This window comes from Cornus florida, unplaced genomic scaffold (assembly GCF_030987335.1).
Source record: "Cornus florida cultivar Cherokee Brave unplaced genomic scaffold, ASM3098733v1 CherokeeBrave_3.0.0_Hap2_Chr03, whole genome shotgun sequence".
Taxonomy (NCBI): domain Eukaryota; kingdom Viridiplantae; phylum Streptophyta; class Magnoliopsida; order Cornales; family Cornaceae; genus Cornus; species Cornus florida.
In genome coordinates, this window is record NW_026775573.1 from 85,428,569 (window position 1) to 85,448,302 (window position 19,734).

Here is a 19,734-nt window from a genome sequence, read left to right on the forward strand (position 1 = left end):
GGGGTAATAAGGGTTTGTTTGATGGTCACTAAACTAGGAATTCAAATGTGCATCAAACAATAGTGACTTGCAAGAATTAGATGAGATAGAATAATAGAGAAGAGAATAGGGAAGAGACTCCACAACCATCAATAAGCATGCTAGGATATGATTTACTTAGGGGAATAACATATATGTATAACCATGGGATGCAACAACACAAATTATTACATTCCCTTCAAGAAATTTATGAAATCAATAGGTAAGAATAACCTATCAAAGCATTGCATGTTTTGGTTACCTAAACTAGGTTATAACCTTAGACATACTCACTAAGCATAAAGTTATCAAGCCCTTAATCACATAGTAGAAGCACATGACATAGAATCCAAGAATAATCTATCAAAGGAAGATCCTAAGCAATAGATTATCAAATCTCCTAAATATCATGCCATTAACAACACTTCCATAAACTCCATTCCATTGTCACTATGAAAATGTAGCAATATAATCATAGGAGAAAAACCATCTAAGACAAGATATTTAACTCAAGATGATTATGCATAGATATTGAAATTCATTACATCAAATGAAGAGCTCTAGTTCATGGAAGGATTACATACATATATTAACCCCCAAATATAAATCAAAACAAAGCAAAGCTTACAAAATGGAGCTTCATCACCTCCCTAGAGGAGGTTTAGTTACCCATGGTGGCCCTAGATGAAGGAAGAAGCAAGGCTTTCCCCTCCATTTTCGAGCTTCCTCCTTGAAGCTTCAAGAACTCGTCCTCTTTGCTCTCTTCTCTCTCCAAAAATCTGATCCAAAAGTGAGATTCCTCATGTGTGGCCTCCCTTCTCTTCTTTTGTATAGGTAAGGCCTCTCTCTCCCTTCCAAAAACATCCCCAACCACCTCATAAAAAAGTAAGTAGAAATGAGGAAACCAATGCATAAGTGGCTGCCAAACTGAGAATTCCCGAAGGGCATTTTGCCCAAATTTCGAGTGCTCGAAATAGGGCCTCGAGCACTCGAAAATGGAGCAGATTGCTCCATGCTTGCTTTGCTTCGCCCGGACCTACTTTGGTAAAACAGCCATAACTTTGCGGTCTGAACTCCGAATGATGAACCGTTTAAAGATTTGGAAAGCTAATTTAGAGCTCTAAAAACTTTATGTTTTGGTAAAGATCCAATTCTCAAGTCTGGTTGGTCGAAATTGAAGAACAAGGCAGACTTTCATTGCTGCCAGGCAGTTCTGAGCGCATATCGGATCCGTTATCGGATTATTCTTACAGTTCATCACAGGACACGCTGGCCTAAAAACCAGGGTCGTCACAAATACAATTACATAATTTTATACTCATGGAAAATCTTCTCCCCAGTTTTATTTTATTTTTGTTTTTCCCTCTCTGTTTTCTTCAGAGTTCATATTGCCGGCCAGTAGTGCAAGAAACACTGTGAGATCGCCATTGCCCATGGAGCATTGCAAGAGAGGTAAGTGGAATCCATATTTTAATCCCTCTTGCATCGACTGAGCAGTTGTCGATTCATTGGATTCGGCCGGACTCAATATTTTAATTCTGGCTTCTCACCGAAATCAATGGATTTCGACCGGAATCATTCTTTTGTCGTCGATCTCGTCTTATTGAACATGGAGTAGTAAAATAAACTATGAGAAATTTGAGTTCCATTGATTCCAATCTGAATCCATGTTTCAAATCTGGTCTGTATACATGGTATTACAAATTTGATTCATAAAGCACTTTTATTTCAATGTTTTCTTTGTTAGAACCACCAGAAAGCTCACAGAAGAAAGTTCACAACGGCAGACACAAATTGATGGAAAGAGGAGGAACCCCAGTTATATTGTTTATACAAGTGGGTCACTTTTTGTCCATTAAAATAATAATTTTAGTTTAACCAATGAATAATTTAGACAAGGTTATTTTTGGGCATTGGACTTTGTACATCATTTTTCCAACATCAATACAATAAAATATATACAAATTTGTTACAATAATATACACAATAGTTTATAACTTTATATATGTACTTATTTATTAATATTAATGCTTGTTTTTTTAAAATATAAAGGACAATGATCAAAATATAAGACTTATTTACTTTGACTTTTCAAAGTGGACAACTAATATGGAAAATCTAAAAATAATATTGTCTAAAATAATAAAAGGTTTTTCCCATAATTAAATTTCATAAATCCATTAAAAAGGGTAAATAAATACTTATGCATTTTTTATATAACTTTCATATAAAAAATATTGAAAGTAAACTAATTTCACATTAATTACTAATCATATTTGAGGTTTATAAATATTCTAAAAGATATTATATACATTATATTTAAATTAATTAACTTTTTATGCCATATTTAAAGCTCGGTAGCTTACACACCCACTTATTGCATATAATTTTCTTATTACTCATTAATAATGTTTAAGGGTATAAATATCCTACAAAAAAAAATTAAATTTATATTACTTAAGATTCTTTTCTATTTAAATCTCACATACCCATTTATTAGTAAGATAATTATATAAATAATTACACAATTAATTATTTATTTTGTTTACAAATATATTAGAATAAAATTAAGTATTTAACTAAAAACAAAAAGCTTATACTTAAGTATTTAACTATATAGTTCAACACATGGAATTAAGAAGGTTACACTTAGTACAGTGATTCATATATAACTATATAATTAAACACATTGAATTATATTTGTCCTAATTAAACACATTGAATTAAGGAGGCTATAATAGTAAAGTAATCCTACAGGACTATATAATTAAATACATGAAATTAAGAAGGCTACACTAATATAGTGATCCTATTACCTATATAACTATATAATTTAACACATTTAATTAAAAATCTCACACTAGTATAGTGATCTATATTTACCTATATAATTAAACACATTGAATTAAAGAGGCTATACTAGTATAGTGATCCTATATAATTAAACACATGAAATTAAAAATCTCACACTAGTTTAGTGATCCATATATAACTATACAGTTAAACACACTGAATTAAGGAGGCTAAAATAGTATAGTAATCCTATATGACTATATAATTAAAGACATGGAATTAAAAATCACACACTAGTATAGTTATCTATATATAATCAAACACATTGGATTAAGGAGTCTATACTAGTATAGTGATCCTATATAATTATATAATTAAACACATGAAATTAAAAGTTAACTAACGAGACTATAGTGATCACTGATCAATTGATAACTATATAGTAATTGAACTCACGAGACTATAATAATCATTACATTACTATTGAGACTATAGTAATGAATAGATAAGTATATAGTAATTGAACTAATGAGACTATAGTAATCAATACTTAACTGTGATACCCCTCGTTTCTAGAGCCACGGGTGATCAAGTCCGAGCACAGATCCGAGGGATACCAAACAATCAATATGTAAACAAGCAGGAATAAAACTGAAGTAAGATTTAAATAATAATAAACAGAAAGAAATATGAAATGAAAATCCTCGAACCTTAAATAATAAATTAATATAATTTAAATCCGTACAACTCGGGAATCCACCTAGTGGACCCCTAATTCCAAAACTTTAAATAAATTTACAGAATTAAAATCCAAAACCAAAATAGAAAGGAAATCCTATGTAACCGGAAGAGTGAGTGTCTGTATCTGCATCAACATAATCAAACTCTAAGCCTGGTACTGGCGAATACCTGAAAAAATAGAAGTGGGTCAGGCCCACATGCAAGTTCCATCCTACTACAATCCGTACATAAACCCGATACGCAGATACACCCTAGATAGCTCGGCAATATCTACAATAGTCCATAGATATATAAATACATACTATAGGATGCTCACTAGCCTATAACATAGTTCAGCCTGGGTAGAAGGTGACATATAAAACACGCTTTCCAACGGCCAAGTACCTAGACCTACCAGGGAACATTAGCTATATCCAGCTACTCAACCTTTGCAATATACGCACCCTAACTGTGATCAGGAGACTCAAACTCGTATCACGGTACCATAAATATATATATAAATTCCTTCCTAGTGCAGAAAGATAAAACAAATATCCATTATGTCGTTCAACTGTTTTAGTTGACAGGACATGCATCCATGTAGGATTTAACTGTTTAAGTTAATCCATTCCTTATGTATGAAGGGGTAGGACTTAGCTTTTTGATCTAATTCATCCCTGATATGTCACCGTCCCATACCGGTACATATAATGCAAATGATCCTTGAATGATGCAACATTTTCAACAGTTCATCAAATCATACCCATGTAATCCAAATAGTTGATATACAGAGTTTAAACAGTTCATCAACTTGCAATCTAGAATCCATCCATGTAATTAACGAGACAAAGTTTAATAATTCATCAAGTTAAGATCCAGTATCCATCGATGTCATTGACAATTTAATCCATTTAATTAAATTTCAACTAACCCATAGTACAGTCCAGCAGTTGACAATATTAATAATAGTAAGAGTCAATTATAAAGCTGAGAATGCCAAACTATAACTCAGAAAAATCCACAGTACTAACCAATAGTTGCTGAAACATAAAGAACAGTTTAACCATTAAAATAACAATCTCCATTTAATTAATGGAACCTAATTTATTAGTTCCTTAATTAAAATCCAACCTTTGCACAAATAAGGTCTAATAAATACATGGCCCTATTCTGTATCTAACATAGATTTTAGAACCATCCTCTAGTCATCTAAGTTGCTAAATTAAGTTTACACAACTAGATACTTTATAATCACCAACAATGTGCGTCATTACTTAAAACTCCCATACTGTGAAAACCTTTAGCATATTAGAATAAATTATGCATTGTGAGTCCTAATATAGCATAATATCCTGTTTAAACACCATGCAACAGTCCGTTAAATTTTTAAAACAAGACTTATCGAATTAGTCCTTCCTATCCGTTGGCAGCGTACAAAGTTGCATATTTTTACCTTGTACCGTTGTATACTTCCCTACAGTTAATTCCATGAGTACTAAGACATTAATTTATTAGAAGTGGCTATAATATAGCATGGTGTAATGTTTGAAATCCATGTTCCAACTTTTTTAATTGTTAGACACAATTTAAGCAATTAAACCTTTACAATCCGTTATGTCCGTAAACAGTCTGCGACTTGTCTTAGATTTTCCCACCGTTTAATACATTAGCATATAAATAATTAATGGATCCTAGGGCTCTAATAGTTCATGAATTAATATATAACTTCATCTGCCTAGCCCAAACACAGCTCAGAAAAATCACCAACGAGCCCAACAACGCACAAACCACTCCAATAAGTACATAGAATCACAGAGCCTGCTCTTAGAAACATAGAGCAGGCCCTAACCTGCATAGAGCTGGCTCCCATAACCCTTGGAGCCAGCTCTTTGCTTCCTAGAGCCGGCTCTCTCTCTTTGAGAGCCTCCTCTGCTTCAACTGCTTCGTTCTGCTTCGTCCGGTTGTCGTCTGTGATTCCGGTGAAGTCCAATGTCCTATTCCAGACCTTTTTAAGATTATTAGGGTCCCATTAAAACTCTTAAACCCCTAGAAACTCCTCCTATTCCAGTGTGAACCAATTGACAAAAACTTAAACTACACACAACAGCTTATGCAAGAATAAGTTTGAACGTTAAAAAAAAACACAGAACAGATTACCGAAATCATCTAGCATGCATAAAGTCCATTTTTAAACGTTTAATTAAGTTCCTGGAGTCTATATAAGATGCACAAAACACAAGTTTATAAGAGAGGAATAGACTGAAACTTGCCTTAAGATTCCGGTTTGAAATCTTCATCGTCGTCTCTAAGTTTCAGAACTTCTCCAAGACTGTTCATTCCTCTCATCACTGCTCCAGTTCAATCTCACAGTAAACCATTCCTTCCTCCTTGATACGACCTTCAGTTACATTGCTGAAAGCCTTTTCCAGTTTTTCTTTTATGTTTTACCCCTCAGCCTCTCCGTTTCTCTTTTTCTCTAGTTACGGGAACAGAGTTTGTTTTTTTTAAAACACTTGCTAGACCTACAACTTATATATATATAGGCTCCATTAAAACCCTAATCCTAATTTCCACGACTCATTATATGACGGCTATACAACATAAACCCTAAACTTAATTTATAAACCATATAAGCCATATACAACACACGTCAGTTAAAACCAATTAATCAATCAATCAAATTAAAACAAATAATCAATTAATTTAAAATACCAATTAAACATCCAATTAAATTAAAACAAATAAACAATTAATTTAACACAAAAACAATGCTAATTAAACATATAGCCAAATACTCACACAAAACACAAAATCCAAATAATTAAATAAAAATGAAAAGAAAATTCAAAGAAAATTTAATTTAAATTCCAACTATATCCTTTTAAATATTAGGGGTATTACATTAACTAATGAGACTATAGTAATCACTAATTAATAGATAACTATATAGTAATTGAGTTCATGAGACATAGTAATCAATAGATAACTATTGAAATTATACTAATCAATAGATAATTATATAGTAATTGAGAAACTATAGTAATCAATTAAGTTAGATAATGAATTAATGATTTAGATGATTTCTTGCTAATTATTATTACCTTGCCTATTCGAATTTAATCACAATGATTAATTGAATGATGAAATATTTAATTAAGAATAATTGTTTAGACAAGAAATAAAATATTTATTATTAAATTAATGTTGCTATTCTATACACTAATTTTGTGACTTCACATCATCACAGGTACGAAAGTTGTTTGAATGTTAACTTAATATATAATATTAGATTTTAAATCAATGAAAAGGCTATTTGGGGGTGATGGCTTAGTCAGGTCATTAAATGCTACTGTGACATATTTTGTGGCTCAAAGCACATCTCGTGCACCATACTTACACGCCACCATTTTCAGAAGAGCTCCAGCCTACGCCATTTTCATCTTTTCTCTCTCTTTTTCTTGCACCATTTTTATGTTGCTCCTGTTGGGATTTATATGCCCTGGCATAGCAAATTCATATTTGGATTATAGTGACATATGTTCCTGACATATCTAAAATATTTATGATTTATATAATTGGTGAATTCAATGTATTATGTTTCGATTCATTATGGAATTGATAATGTCCACTTGATTACAAGAGATATTTATATATGTATGTGATGGCGATCAATACATAATTATAAATAGTAATCATAAATTGTTCATAGTTGGTAATTATGGATGGACCCATTATTAACTAAGACTTGAACTGGATCTGCGTTAGGTTGAGATAAATTGCGAAAGCCGTCGTATGCAATTGCTCCCTATCACTGTCATGACATTTGACTCTTAAGCATGAGAGAAATATAGACTCTTTTATTAATTAGTAATTACTTTGATTTGTTCAGCGGATTCTTCGGAATCCTTAGACCGACACTTTGGATAATTATGTAATTAATAGTTAGAAGGTTATATTTTCAATATTTGCATCATTACTACTTGTATTTATTTTGTATTGATTATGGCTGATCATAAAGTAAATTCGAAGGTCTTCGTGTGTTTTTAGATAAAATGATTTATTCTATATTTATTTATTTAAATTATTATTTTTGTCAAACAAATATTTTATTGTGATCGAGACGGAAATAATCAAAGGTACCAAAATAAATATATTAATTAAGTAGTCGGATTGATGTCTTTATTTATCCGATAACTAATTATGCATAGAGGGGTCAAAGTGCAACATTGACTTAGATGTTATTTATTATTTAATTGGAGTTCAATTAATTTTTTTTAGTAGAGTAGAAATTAATTTATGAATTAATTGAATTGGTTTCATGGATCAGGCCAATTATTAATTCATTGTAGCCAAGAAAATAATAAGCCCAAAGGATTCTCACTTGTAGCCCAACTTGATATTGGAATCCTATTAGATTTGAGATATGTGAATTAGAGATTGAGAAGGATTTTTTGTTTCATTTCCTTATCTTTATGTTGCCTATATATACATGGTTCATGTATATTTTACAGGTGACTTTTGGAAGAAAAAGGAATATATTTTCTCTCTCTAGAATTTTAGGGTTAATGTTCTCATCTAATGGAGGCTCCCACAAGCCTAACTTTCCAAGGTTATTTATGGAGGCTTATGGGTGATTCTTAAAGGCAAAACCATTACTAAGAAGATGGAGATCCAAGGAGGCATCTAGGAAAATGATCTACAATAAGTGAGAACATTCATTTTAGATAAGAGATTTAAGGTTTACTCAAACCTTGATGTAAGTTTTCTATCCTTAAATTGAATGGATCGTCATATTCTTCATGCATAAAACTTGTCTATACACATGAATCAAGATCTTTATTTGAAAAACCCTCATAAAGTTTTGAAAACTTCCATTTCCCTAACTATGGTATTAGAGGTAGAATTGATTCATGTATAGAGTTTATAACTTTTATTGAAAAAAATCATCATTCATGAATCCAAATTTACATATGCATATGCATATATTATTTTATGATCATGATGTATGTAAATTTGTGATTGGATGATGTTGATGTATGTTTGGGTCATGGGTGAAGTTTATAGGTTAATTAAATGTAATTTTATCTTTGGATAAATGTAATTAAGGCTTTGATTTAGTCATTTAAAACTTCAACGATGTAATTTAATTTCTTCCATTGTATTTCAAATTGTAAAATTTATTTAAAGCCATATAATCTTCATCAAATGGTGCTATGAAGTTTCAAGAAGGTTTAAGAAGGTTTAATTTGTCTTCAGGAATTTTTCAGAATTTTTTAGAATTTTTGTGGAATTTTTCCAGAATTTTTTTAAAGCCAAATAATATTTTCTGGGAATTTTTATTAATTTTCTGGAATTTTTCGGCAATTTTCCGGCAATCGGAGTACTGCCGGCAGCGAAAGCGGCGCCGGAGTATGGCTGGCCGATCCGATGCGGCGTGATACACCAACATGTGGTGCGCCCTTATTAGCAGCCGTCGGATCAAAGAATAGAAGAGGAGATGATCCAGTGAAGCGCGGCAAGAATGCGCTCCATGCGCCACCAGTGAATAGGCGCGTGAGGACCACGCGCCAGAGACAAAGTCAGCGCCACATGGTGCGTGCTAACACGTGGAACACGCTGGCAGCTCCCACACGCGCGTGGGAGCACGTGACATGCGTAAGAACATTCCACCAGCGCGTGCAGGCGCGTGGGAGTGCGTGGCACGAGCTGCAAGCTTCCTCCAGCTCGTATAAGCGCGTAGCACGCGTTGGGAACCTTCCCAAATGCGCTTAGGGGCGTCCGATGGTGTCCTATGGCACGTTAGGTCGGGTTACAGCATCTTGCAGGTGTACACAAGCTTTAGATGGACCCTCGCGCAATAATTAGAGCATTTAAATGTTAAAAGCTAAATCCATTAGCCATTTTATTTGCTTTTGTCTGTTATCTAATTATTTTTGGTCATACATTGGATCCATGATTTTTATCTAAATGACTTGATTTATATTAATTAAATTATGAAAATTAATTGGATTTGATTACTAATTAATTAGAGGGCACTTATTGGGGAATAAAAAATTATTTTTGTAAATTATTTTTAAAGTTTGTCTCAAATTAAATATTAGTGAATCATTTAAAAATCCAGATATTTTGTAAATTTAATTGGATTAAAATCAAGGCATTTTGCATACATTAAATCATGAATCGAAAACCCTAATTATAAATAATTAAAAATTGAGTGGGAGTAGGGATTTTGATACATTACCCCATGGCCTTCGCTATTATAACCATTGTAATTAGATCTTCAAAAATAAGGCCCCACACATGATTTGAAGAGTTTAAAAATTACAAGAATAGTTGTCGCATGAAAATGAAAATATTAAATGTTTATTGTAATTAGATCTTTAAAAATAAGACCCTACACATGATTTAAAGAGTTTAGATTATAATGACAAGATATTTAATGTTTTATTTCTCGTTAGAGTATTAATAACGTTATACACTCAATCTAAAATTAATAGTGTTAGCTCCCCAATGGAGTGGTCTATACTAGTTGATTTTAGAAAGGCTAAACATAATCGGGAATCATTTCATATATATAGACAAGGCATTATCTTAAGAGATATGGAAATGATGGGATTTGCCCACCAATAGCAATAATGAACTTCGCCAACCGAATAAGTTATTGGCATAGTGGTTATCCGATTTTTCATGCAAAGTGGTTAAGGGACCCACATATTATTATTTTAATGGAAATGCTCGCCTTAACAAATGAATCTCAACAATAGTAATAATGAACTTCTCCATCAGGATAAGTTATTAACGTACTGATTCTGTGATTTATTATATTACGAAATTGAAGGACCTACATTAATTAAAAGGGATTGTTCATCAATAATGATAATGAATTCCTATACTATTGAGATTTATTATACTATGTGGTTGACAAACTCATTTTAATTTTAAATATGCATGATAGTATTAATAATTCATCTTGCATATTGTATGAATGCATTTATATTCAGATTAATTATGTCTAATCCATTTAATCTGCTTACTAACATATTCAATGTAATTGGACCTCATTTATATTGACTGAAAAAGGAACTTAGATATTTTACTCACAACGTAAGGGTACAAAATGTATTTACTACTCCTGTACCTAATCCTTTTATTTTAAGATACCCAATTTGACATTAATACTTTTAATAAGTGAAATAAGGCAAATGATATGACTTGGTCCAATATTCTAGAATTTATCTCGAATACGCTCCAAAGCTAACATTTGCATTATTTTATTTTCATCAAACATCATGTTAAATGTCAATGAGATGTTTTGGTGAGATTAGATAGAGTGTATGCCTTAGTACTATGTCAGACTTGAATACCATTGAGATAGCCTAAGGAACTCCAGTAAAAAATTGTATTTTAAAAATGATTTTTATTATTTAAAAATTAACTGGAGGTCAATAAGGCTAACTTGGGTGGTAAGTTTCAAGTTTACATGATTATTGTCTTATTACCAACCTCGTTCGACTCTTTTAGAGTGAACTAAATAAGGAACCAGTTTGAGTTCACAATCGCTGATATTCTTATAAAGTTGGTAACATATGAAGGGATAATCAAAAGTATAGGCATTCCTATCAATCTAACCTAGTTTATACCATCTTCTTCTAGGCTCAAGTGGATGGGCAAAGGAAAAGAATAAGGATGACAATAGGACTACGCTAGCACAAAGTATGGGGATCCAAAAGATTAAAGGAAATAAAGTAGTGTATGTTGAGGGCGAAAGAAATTGTTTCTTTTATAGCCAACTAAGACACTTAAGGAATGAGTTGTCTAAGCAACTACGTGGCATAGAAAATATATATATTTAATCATTGAGCTATGTTATGTGGTTGCATCTATTAATTCCTGATGGATAGATTCTGGAGCCACTGAATATGTTTGCAATTCGTTGCAAGGATTTTAGGAATCCAGAAGTCTTGATGGCATGGATATATATTTGTCTTTTGACTTGATGCCAAGGTTGTAGCTAAGTCAGTGGGAGTATTACATCTGAAATTAGAGTGTGACGACCCTGGTTTTTCAAACCAGTGCGTCTTGTGATGAACCAAAGATTGACCCGATAGCGGATCCAGATGCCGAAGCAAGACACAAAACAACGGTCTCCCAAGGCATAACACACCTCTAAGACACTTTGATGACCTTCTATGAGGTCGTGGAACTCAATGAGAACTAACGCGAAAGCAAAAGATCGGAAATATGACAAATAAGCCCCCAGAGGCAAAATAGTCATTTTACATGAAAATGATGTCCCTAGAATGTATATTATTCCCGAGACACATCCATGACATCCCTTGAAGTCACAGAACTCAAAAGAAAGTAACGGAAGCGAATTATAAGAAAACCAGACAAAAATAGCCCCAAAGGCAAAATGGTCATTTCTGAAAATATAAAATCGGGTGCAACCGAGCACACCACTGGGAAGACAGTGAAAAATTAATCAAGTTAGACTCAAGAATCACTTGATTCGGAGTCCGGATGGAAGAGAAAAGTCAAAACAAAGTTTTGATGTCGCCGCGGCCGTGAATAGTATTTTGATAGCACTGAATAGTAACCTAGGCAAAATGCTGAAATTCGTGTGCCGTTTTGAGGCCCTAAACGACGTTTTCTGGAAAAATACAAAGAAGAAACCCCCCTCAAAATAATTTTTCCAGGCTAACCATATAGAAAGAAAATTTTATTTTTGACGTGAATCCCCAAAATGCCCTCATAACAGACTTTTTTTAATAATGCATATGCGCACAGGAAATCAAATTTGACGCGGGGTTTTTGAGACCGAGACGACATTTTCTGAAAAAATGCAAAGAAGAAACCACCCCTAAAATCACGTTTTCTGCCTGGCCATGTCGAAATAAGAAAATAAAATACACAGTGAAATGCCCATAATGCCCCCAAGAAAATTAGGTCAAGGGTGCCTAAAAGCTGCTATAGGGACTTCTGAATTTTGCCAGAATTGAGAGCCCCTTAACGACATTTTCTGAAAAAATACAAAAAAGAAACCCCTCCCAAAATCGAATTTTCTACCCAGCATTGCGAGAGAAAATGAGAAAAAACACATTGTGAAATGGCCAAAATGCCCCTAGATCAGTAGAGGCTTAAAAACTCAAAAGTAAATCCATAGAGTACTCATTTTGTGAAATATGACTCTAAACTTGAAAAAGATCATGCACTCAAACGTAACTTACCTAATAGGATGCGTTACAATGGTCCACAGCTTAAAAATACCGTCGATGCAAAATTCGACCCCCCGACGGCAAAAAAGGCGAAAATGAACGAGAAATGAGAAATTTGAAAACCAAAATTAACAAATGATTTCAAATTACCATTTGGCCCTTGGCCACACTTCATACATGATTAATGAGACCCTATGAAAGAATAAAAATGGAATTCCCACATCCGATGCAAACATAGTAAAGCAAAGACTTGTTATTTTTCAATATTTTCATAATATTTCATGAAGTTGAAAGTTACATAGGATACAAACTAGATGCCACTGGCCTATGGCCTCATCTTATACATGTCAAATACATTGTAAAGAGTGTATTCATGTACACATTACATGTATGGAATCAAAAAATACAAGTTTTGACGTATAAGGCTACAAAATGATATTTTATGCTAACATTTGCATGAAATGGAAACTTGAAAGCTACAAGTCATCCAAGGAATGAAGAGTATCACAAACCAAGTCTTTACACCTGAAACAAATCCCCAGTAACTTCAAGGTGAGTAACATAAAGCTACTCGTAGGAAATGAGCATGCATCGACCTAGCATTTTACAAGGTTATTACATTTATGTGAAGCAATTCAAGGATCATGCTACCTAATGGTGGTTATCGTGGGCACCAATGTTTAAAATTATACTAAGAATGTGAGTGTGCAAAGTGGCCAAGTTTTAAATTTATAAAAGCCACTACTACCTCTAACTAAAAATATAGTTAGGGTGAATAGGGATCGTCTCAAGGGATTGTGGGCGTGTTTGCAATGGAAACAATGTATAGGGTTAGTAGGTCAAGTGATCAAAAGGTGGTTTGTTTGGTTGATTAAACTACAATGCAATTGAAATTAAAGCAAGTAAAAGGTAACAATTTAGAATATAGGTAAAAGATATAGAGGAGATGACTTGGGGTACTAGAGCTCACCACTAAGCTTGACTTTACTAGACACTAGCAATTGTATATCAATGGGGAAAATTGAATTGTAACTTTTGTGTGTGTGTGTGTGACATTAATTGAAACTACGCATGGATGGCAAATAAGTATAGATTGTCTAGCCAATTCAAATGGAAAACACAACCTATCAAATGAGAGCAAAATCCATTCAATGAAACCACAATTTATGCACACACAACTATCTAGAAGGATACACCATTTGCATTCATAAGCATGGAACACCAAGGAACAAGAATAGATTGTCCACCTATCTATGAATCTAAAGCAACTACACTACATCTACACTAAAGACATGGAAATTAAACTAAGTAAGCTAAAGGTGTGGCACAATCCATCAAGAAACATATGTGAATCATCAAATAAATTATAAGAGTGTTCAGTTAAGCAGTATGTTTTGACCATCTCTAGATTAACTTCAACCATACACATAAACATGCATAAACTCCACTAAATCCAGAGAAAAACGCATGAACCATCCATTCTAGCATACATAGTGTGACGACCTTGGTTTTTAGACCAGCGTGTCCTATGATGAACCGTAAGGATGATCCGATAATGGATCCGAATGCGGAAGCGAAAACAGAAAACAAGACTCTCAGAAGTCAAAGTGACATTCCATGAGGTCGTGGAACTCAACAAGAACTGATGCGGAAGCAGAAGATCGAAAATATGACAAATAAGCCCCCAGCGGCAAAATAGTCATTTCTGTAAACTGTAGATTCAGGTGCCACCGAGCACACCGCTGGAAGGACAATGAAAAACTAATAATGATGGACTCAAGAATTGCATGATTCGGAGTCCGGACGAAGGAGAAACGGCATGACGAAAAAAAATGAGCACTTAAGGCAAAAAGGGTAAACTGGTAATTATCCAGGAAGAACTGGGTGCAACCGAGTACACCGTTGGAAAGACAGCGAAAAATTAGGCAAGTTCAAAAAAAAATTTACTTGAATCGGAGTCCGGACGAAGGAGAAAAGCCCAAAAGAAGAGTTAACGTCGCGGCGGCCCGACGAGGGGCCACGACAGCCCCATGCGCACTTCCATGCGCGCGCCCATGCACGCCGCGCGCGCGCTGGTGCACACATGGCTGGCAGCAATAGCCCATAAAGCTACTGTGGGTTTGTTTTTCAAAAAAATCCGGAACAGAGGCTGAATTTGGAGGCCTAGATGAATTTTTTTGCAAAAACACAAAGAAGAAACCCCTCTCAAAATTGAGTTTTCTACGTGACTTACAAGAGAATAAAAAAAAATGCAATGTAGAATGCCCAAAATGCCCTCCCAAGAAATCTGGTCCAGAGAGTCGAAAAAGCTGCTAAATAGAAAACTGAAAGCTGAACTTCATAAGCGATTTCCGATGCCAAGACGACATTTTCTGGAAAAATACGAAAAAGAAACCCCTCCCCCCCCTAAAATCATGTTTTCTATTCAATCATGTTGAAAGAAGAAAATAAAACCACAGTGAAAAGTCTATAATGCCCCTAGATCAGAATATGCAAAAAAAGGTGCAAAATGATTTCACAAGAGGCTCAAAACACAAACGATAAGGTTTTTTCCAGAAACGACCATGCACGCAAACGTAACTTACCTATTAGGACGTGCTACAATGGTCCACGACTTAAAAATACCACCGATACAAAATCCGATCCCCCAACGGGCAAAAAGGCAAAAATAGAACTTGGAATGAAAACTCGAAATCCAAAAATATAAAACGGGATCAAATGACCGTTTGGCCCTTGGCCACACTTCATACAAGATTAATAAGACCTATAAAAGAATGAAAATGGAATTCCCACACCCGATGCAACCATGGTGAAGCAATGACTTGCGATTTTTCAAGGTTTTCATAACATTTCATAAAGTTAAAAAGTTGCATAGAATACAATATAATGGTCATTGGCCACCGGTCTCATCTCATACATATCAAATACATTGAAAGGAGTGTACTTAAGCACACATTACATATATGGAATCAAATATACATATTTTGACATATAAGTCTACAATATGACATTTCATACTAACATTTGCATGAAATGGAAACTTGAAAGCTACATAACATCCAAGGAATGCTAGACGTCACGAACCAAGTCTTCGCACCTGAAATATGCCCCAGTATCGTAGGGGTGAGTAACATAAAGCTACTCGTAGGAGATGAGCATGCATCGACCTAGCATTTTACAAATTTATCACCTTAAGGTGAAACATGTTAAAGGGGTTCATGCCACCTAACATCTATATCAAAATGAGACTCAGGGAGCATCCTGAGCTACCTTAGAGTGTTTCTAGCATAAATCACATCATCTATGCCATTTAAACAACATGGAAGCACGTTATACAAAACAACGAGATATAGGTTCTTAAAGGTATTAACTTGCAATCTCGAATACAGAAATAACTAAAGTGATTATGTCACCTAACGTTTATGTTCTAAATAAGTCTAAAGAATCATCCTAGGCCATGCTGAACAATCAAAATGCAATTTACAACTTCAATGCAATCTAACCATATAAAAGCATATTATACAAAGCAACAAAATATAATTTCTTAAAGCTATCAGCTTGAAATCTAAAGCACGAAAACAACAGAAGTGGGTCATGCCACCTAACGTCTAAGTTATAAATTAATCAATATGATCAATCCTAAGCTTTATTAGAACGTCAAAACACGATTTTCAATATTGATGCAATTTAACCAACATTGGAACTTCCAATACAACGCATAAAGCACAATTTCGCAAAGTTAACATCCTGTAACTTAAAATGGAACGACAATTAAGAAACAATAAGTTACAACATCATCTAGTTACCAACTTGAAAATGAAATGTGAAATCAAACAAAGTGGATACTCGGACGTCACGCCGGATCAGACCGACAACATAGTTACTTTAGGGTTACTAGCCCATGGGTAACATCCCTATGTGCGCACTAGACTATATAGAGAGACTATCCCCCATACTAGAACCACGTCCTAGCCATAGTCAAACAACGACATCCCCAAGTTTCCAAAATCAACAAGTTGTGCAACAACGCATATATCAACAGGAATATGCAAAATAATCAACTATCTACCAAGCACAACCAAATTTGGAAACCTATACAATACATGCTCTAAGTCCACAACTAATATGATGTGATGAATGTCGAATCTTCAGTGTGCGATTCGTTACACGCTATGCATGAATGATATTAAATACGAAATGTGCAAATCATTACACAAGGCAACAATATATTCAATAAGGAAAACATATTCTCATGAGTATAAACATAGCAACTATGTTATCCAATGCTCAAAACATAACCAAATGAATATACAACAAGTCCATGTCCAGGATTTTGATATAGAAACGACTTTCAAACACAATTAAATCCATGACTCAATTCGATAGAATTTAATTAAATAAAAATAATTAAATTCCCTAGATTCTAATTCAATTCCAAATAACCTCAAATTAATACATATTAAAGAACATGGCATGGTCATCATCTATATCCATTCTAAAACTCTAATTAAATCATGCTAATTTAATTACCAAGATTCTAAAGCAACTTCAAATGGTCCACAATTAATATATACTAGTAAACAAGTCATGGCCAATACAAATATCAAGTTAAAATCTTAATTAAGCTAATGGGACCACAAAATAGATTTTAATTAATTCTTTTAATTAAAATCTCTTGATTTTCAAACTTAACCAAATGCTCTCAAATTAACCTATGTTGGAAAGCATGCCAAGAACTAATGTAATATCACATTACAAGTTTATTTCATTCAATTTAAGACCATGTGAATTAAACTTTCACTAAAGTTAAATATAAATTAAAAGTTGCAATTCTCATGCAATTAATCCCAATTCAATATATGTGAACAATTATACCTAAGCTTAGTTTTCTAGCATGCCACAATACAATTCCAAGTTGTATATCACCATGAGGATTAAATCTTAAACACAGAATTTAATTAAATAAAAGGTTTCAAAACCTAACCGAATATTATAAATCAAATATATGTGAAGCTATATGGCATGTAAATCAAGAATATCAAGTCGGAATTCAAATAGAGTGAATAGTGCACTAGGGGCAAATTAATTAATCAAATTAATTAATAATTACTAATTTTCAAAACACCTTCAATTACTTTCAAATTCAACTATGTTGGAGAGCAAGCTAAGGCCTAATTTAATATGTTAACACATACTGATTTTAAGCTAGTTAAGGCCATATGATTTAATATTTTATTCAAGATAAATATTAAATAAAATCTTTAATACGTGTTCAAATTCTCTCAATTTAATATATGTCAATGACCATATTATAGAGTATTATATTACCATACTACATGTTTAAAACAAGACATAAGCAACCGGAAAAATCAAATCCAATACAAGAAAATTAAATAATAAAATCTCTAGATTTCATATTTAAGCATGCAATCAAGTTGTATAAGCATCAATAGCATGTTATATAACAAGAATTAAACCTATAACACCTCCTATCTCAATTTGAGATGAAAACCTCAAAGGCCCACAGAAAAAAAAGTGTTCCGAATCCGCCGAAACCGAAGGGTTTTGTCGGGGACAACACGATCTATATGAATCCCCAAGAAGTCCCATGAAAATCCAAACTTGGCCTCAAACCCAAACTCAAAACTTGGCTAAAAATGGTTTCTAATAAGGGGTAATGGTAGAGCACGACGAGGCGAACAACAAATGCTAAGGCCGAAGGAATTCTACTAAGGAAATCAAGTGGAGGAGAAGAAAGAGTGAAGGCAGCCCCTTGGGCTCCCATGGCTGCCAGCCAAGAGGAGGAAGAAGGTCTGAAAATCTGATTTTAAAAATTAGGGCAACCTATTTATAGAAATCTCAAAAAATGCCCCGAAAGGGCCCCGCTGGGCCCGAAAAAGTGGATTTTGAGCAAACATGCTCAAACGGCAAAACTCCGTGAACAAAAAAGATTTAAAATAAGAAAATATGAACAACGGAAGAAACAGCATCAAAAATTGAGTCCCGAGCAGAAAGTTATGCCCCAAATAAGTTCGGCGGCAACCGAGTTCAGAAACTCTGAAACTGGAGAAAAACGACCAGAAGGAAATTCTACGAATTTACGAGTCAACGAAAAGTGAAAATGAATCCCGTACGAGGATCCAAGCTCCAGACGAGATATTTTGCAATAACTTTCGTTAATTGCACAATGGCCCCTGCAAAAAGGGTTAACTGCAAAACTGCCCCAGAATGAAAATATCTTCCAAAAGATATTTTCCTAGATGTCGTTGAAATAAAATATCTTCAAAAGATATTTACGAAAAACACCCCAAGAAAAGAAAATAATTCCGAAGAATTGTGCATCCATGCCCCTATGGACACCGGGAGCAACCAGAGTATTTTCTTGCAAAAGTAAAGATACGTATTTCAAGGAAACCACTCAAGATGAAGGCACATGAAGTCAAAAACCAACTCTGAGTATGAGAAGTGAGGTTGTGCCAACAATATGACAAACGGGGAAAAGACAGAATAGGGAAAAAGACGAAACAGGGAAAAGGACGAAAGACGCATAGTGTCCGAAAAGTGAAAATGCGAAAATGACTCGGTCCTCAAAGGAAGTTGTCAATTCACATAAAAGACTCTCAGAAACCAATTCTGAGCACTCGAGATGACACTAAGCGACACGAAACAGAGCTCAGAAAAGAAAATTAAACGAAAAAAATTCATTCGTAAAATTTCAGGAAAAAGGAAAGGAAGGCAAATGACCGGGTCGTTACACATAGACATATGGTTAGAAATAGATAATCAATTAAAAGCATTAACCCATACACATCAAGTAAAAACTACAAGATATATATATAAATCCAAGATCAAAACATTTATTACAAGCAAATCCCCAAAAATATACAAAACACTAGGTCTAGGAAGCAAACTTAGGGGCCACTCTAGCCCCAAGTAGATGTCTAGCCACTCATTGAAGTAGTCATCCAACCCTCAAGGGCTATCTCCA